Source organism: Piliocolobus tephrosceles, chromosome 12 (genome assembly GCF_002776525.5).
Source record: "Piliocolobus tephrosceles isolate RC106 chromosome 12, ASM277652v3, whole genome shotgun sequence".
Classification (NCBI taxonomy): Eukaryota; Metazoa; Chordata; class Mammalia; order Primates; family Cercopithecidae; genus Piliocolobus; species Piliocolobus tephrosceles.
The window spans coordinates 46,460,464-46,465,011 of record NC_045445.1 but is presented as its reverse complement, the minus strand read 5'-3'; positions in this window follow the sequence as shown (position 1 = coordinate 46,465,011).

Below are 4,548 nucleotides of genomic sequence, written 5' to 3'. Positions count from 1 at the left end.
CAAAAAAAAAAAAAAAAAAAAAATTAGCTGGGCATAGTGGCAGATGTCTATAGTCCCAGCTACTCAGGAGGCTAAGGCAGGAGAATCACTTGAACCTGGGAGGCAGAGGTTTCAGTGAGCTCAGATCACACCACTGCACACCAGCCCGGGTGACAGAGTGAGATTCAGTCTTAAAAAAAAAAAAAAAAAAAATTAAAAAAAGAAATAAAAATACAGCATGTCAGATAACAGGTCTGGACATTATATATTGAAAAACCATAAGACTCTGAAAGATGGAGAGAAGGCAGATCCAGTGGAGACCTCAGGACCTCAGGGAGTGAGTTCCCTGGGTTTTCTTTTTGCCTCACATATCCCAAACTGGGTGCTAGAGAGACTGGCTACCCAGAAACTCCAGTGGGTACAGTAGACAAAAAAAGCCCTAACAAAATCTGCCTCTCTCTAGGGAAAGGACCAGGCAAGAGGCAGCCGATCAAGACATAAAACTTTTAGACAATAACCAAACACCACAGTCAACTGGCCCCACCCCACCCACGTCAGCAAGGGCCAAGTGGAAAGCCAGGTTGCAAGAAGGTATTTCCAATCCCCCACCAGGTTTCAGAAAAGGCCCACTACAGAGCTGGGATTTTCACTGCCACCAGATGTGAACAAACCTATGCAATACTGGGGACATATACCAAAACAATCTTTGTTTTTCTGAGATTCAAATTCACCGGTGCATCCTGGTTTTGATCTGGCTGCCCTAATTGTGAGTGAATCCTGATTTTATGACTGAGGTCTGGCCACCATAAGATTTGTCAGTCTGAACACCAGTATCCCAGACAAGGAGATGGGGGAAAGTAAGTTGAAGAAGCTGAGCTGAGTGGGTAGTTCATGAGTAGTCCCTCCCATTGACAACTGCTTTCTTAAATTCCCCATAGCTGCTTGTTTTCTTCCTAATTGCTCATTTCTTTTAAATGCCAATCGCAGGAAGAAAACTAAGCAGTGTAAGTCACGTGTGTGCTCCAGGGAAACTGAGCTAATTGTCTATGAGGCACCTTATTGTGTGGATTAAATAAGATCATGTCAACGAAAGCCCCTTAGCATCCAGGAGTTGCTCAATAAATGTTCCTTTCCTTCTTTCCTGAAACATCAAGGATAACTTTCAGACATCCTCAGCCTGGCTGTGGCTCAGAGAGAATATGCAGCGGACCCTCGGATCCCTGAATGCCATTATTATCTTAGTAACCAATGCTTTTATTGAAAAAATAAGCCATGGCTAACAAAAATCTATGCAGTACAAAATAGTATACGATGAAAAGGAAGTCTCTCTCCTACCCCAGGGCACAGTCCTCCACTTCCTCTCCCTAGAGGCAACCAGTTACCAATGTGTTCTTCCAGAGGAGTTCCATGCACATGCGTACCTATATATAACCCTCTCATTTCCCACCAATGTGAACATACTAGACACACTGTTCTGCATCTTCACATGCTACTTTTAGCTCCTAATTGCCTGGCTGTGGTGGGATACAGGCAGTTGATCCTGAGGGTCCTTATGAAAAGCAGCCCTTTGAAACTTGTTGCTACCGCTATTGAAAGGATGTTGTCAAGGATGTTGTTCATTGTATCCCACAGCATCCTCTCTGAGGACCCCTGGGAGGAATTCCTGTCTGATCTTAGTACTGAAAACACTTGCCCTTCTGAGCGATTCATTTGTTTTTATCTCCTGGACATTGTGAATTGTGTAACAACAAGGTTTCCCCTTCCCTGTTGGCTGCTAGAAAGCTTTAGTTAGAGCCAACTTTTTGGCCCATCCTTCGTGGGAGCAGAGGTCTTTGTGGTATGTATCTGTAGCCTGATGCTTGGCTGTATTTTGTGTCCACCCTCCCCTGCTTTTCTATCTTTAATTTATGCTGCCTTGATATACTTTGTGGGCCCTTGCAAGCCACCTGAAATCACTTCTGAAAAAAGGCAAAGTTGGAGTAATTAAATAACTGCCTGGCTCAGCGGCTCACTACCTTCGGTCTCCACCCACCCTCTCTTAACCCCCATCATATCCTCTCAGCAGCTTCCCGGAGCTCCCCGCTGGCCTGTCTGGCAATTACTCTCCCCTTCAACCTTTTGTCCTATCTGGCCCCTCATTGCTCTTGGGACTTGCAGGGCCTCTACTGCTTTTCACTGTCCCCTCACCCCCCGGCCCGCATCCTCACCTCCATATGCATCGTGTGTAGCCCTCAGATGCTTGCTTTGATCATTCTAGGACTGAAAACTCAGGCGTTTGGCTACACATTAGGACTGTTCTCTGTCCTTCCAAGGTTCAGTAATGCATGCTGCTAGAGCAGAGCCATCATAAAGGAAGGCTACCTCTCTGGACCAACCTGGGCAAAACTCTAAGGGCTGGGTGTGGTGGCTCACGTCTATAATCCCTACAGTTTGGGAGGCCAAGGCGGGTGGATCAACTTGAGGCCAAGAGTTGGAGACCAGCCTGGCCAACACGGTGAAACCCCATCTCTACTGAAAATACAAAAATTAGCTGGGCATGGTGGTGCATACCTGTAATCCCAGCTACTCAGGAGGTTGAGGCAGGAGAATTACTTGAACCTGGGAGGCAGAGGTTGCAGTGAGCTGAGTGCCACTGCACTCCAGCCTGGGTGACAGAGTGAGATTCCGTCTCAAAAAAAAAAAAAAAAAAAAAAAGAAAAATGAAAAAAGAAAAAAGCTCCCGTGAGGCTGATGAGATGATGATGTACTGCATAGACGAGATGAATTTTTTGAAGGGAGCTGCATCCCAGGATAGCTAACCTTGTTTCCAAGGTGAAGAGCTTAGAGTCTGAAGGGCCAGGAAGGCAGAGTGGTCTTGAAAAAAGCATGAAGGCGCTACAGAAAAATTAGGTCATGCAAGTTCTGTCTGTTGCCCCACCTGCCACTGAGTGGCTAGGCAACATCACATAAGTCCTGTCTGTTCTCTGGACCATGTTTTTCTTTATTGAGACGGAGTATAGCTCTGTCACCCAGGCTGGAGTGCGATGGCACAATTTCGGCTCACTGCAACCTCCACCTCCCAGATTCAACCAGTTCTCCTCCCTCAGTCTCCCGAGTAGCTGGGATTATAGGCATGCGCCACCAGGCCGGGCTAATTTTTGTATTTTTAGTAGAGACCAGGTTTCACCATGTTGCCTAGGCTGGTCCCGTACTCCTGGCCTCAAGTGATCCACCAGCCACGCCCTCCCAAAATGCTGAAATTATAGGCGTGAGCCATCATGCCTTGCCTTTTTTTTAAAAACAAAACAAAACAAAACAAAACAACAACAACAACAAAAAACCTAAGAGGGTTGTCTCTATGTTGTTCAAGCTGCAGTGCGGTGGCTGTTCGCAGTTGTGGTCATAGCACACTATAGCCTTAACCTCCTGGGCTCTAGCAATTCTCCCACCTCGGCCTCCAGAGTAGCTGGGACTACAGGTGTGAGCCATGGTGCCCAGCCTGCATTTCCTTTTGATGCCTCTGCAGCATTGTCCATTTCTCACTGCAGTTAGATGAAGTGACTCATAATAAATGTCATTTTACTGTTTTCCTGATAGTCCTATCTGAGCTGAACGTGCTCAGCAGTTAATAGTGTGGCCTTTTTACATGGAGTTGCTATTTTTGGTTTTAAATGTAAATATGTTTGATTCAGAAACCCTTGAAACAAAGTATAGAAACAATAACAGCTGATTCTAATGATTCATACTTACTGGGTCTATATGTACCAGTCCTGTTCAAAGCACTTATTTATTTTGAGACCATTACAGTGCTGGGATTACAGGCATGAGCCACCATGCCCAGCCTGTTCAAAGCACTTTAGATGGATTATCTCATTCTTCACGACATCCCAGTGAGGTTGGCACCATCATAATATGCACTTCATGAAGTCACAACCCAGATTCAAGATGTTCACTTTTTGTCATATTTACCCTAGATCCTTTTTTTTTTTTTTGAGACAGAGTCTCGCTCTGTCACCAAGTCTGGAGTGCAGTGGCGCGATCTCAGCTCACTGCAACCTCCACCTCCCCGGTTCAAGCAATTCTCTGCCTCAGCCTCCCGGGTAGCTGGGATTACAGGTGCCTGCCACCACGCGTGGCTAGTTGTTATTTTGTCTTTTTGTATTTTTAGTAGAGACGAGGTTTCATCATCTTGGCCAGGCTAGTCTTGACCTAGATCCTTTTTTAAAAAAAGAAGAAAGAAAACATTGCACACACGATTAGCATTCTCCCCATCCATTCCCCTTCTACCCTCCCCATTATCCTCAAGTTGGTAGTTGGTGAGGGTCTTTCCTGTGGTATGTTTTCCTATGTTTACTACATAGTGTATATCCATAAATATAATACTGATTTCTGAGGTTTTTTTTGGCATCCATTATTTCTGATTTTTTTTTTTTTTTTTGGAGACAAGGTCTCACTCTGTCACTCAGGCTGGAATGCAGTGATGCGATCTCAGCTCACTGCAACCTCCACCTCTCCTGGGTTCAAGCAATTCTTGTGCCTCAGCCTCCAGGGTAGCTGGGACTACAGGAGTGTACCACCACGCCCAGCTAA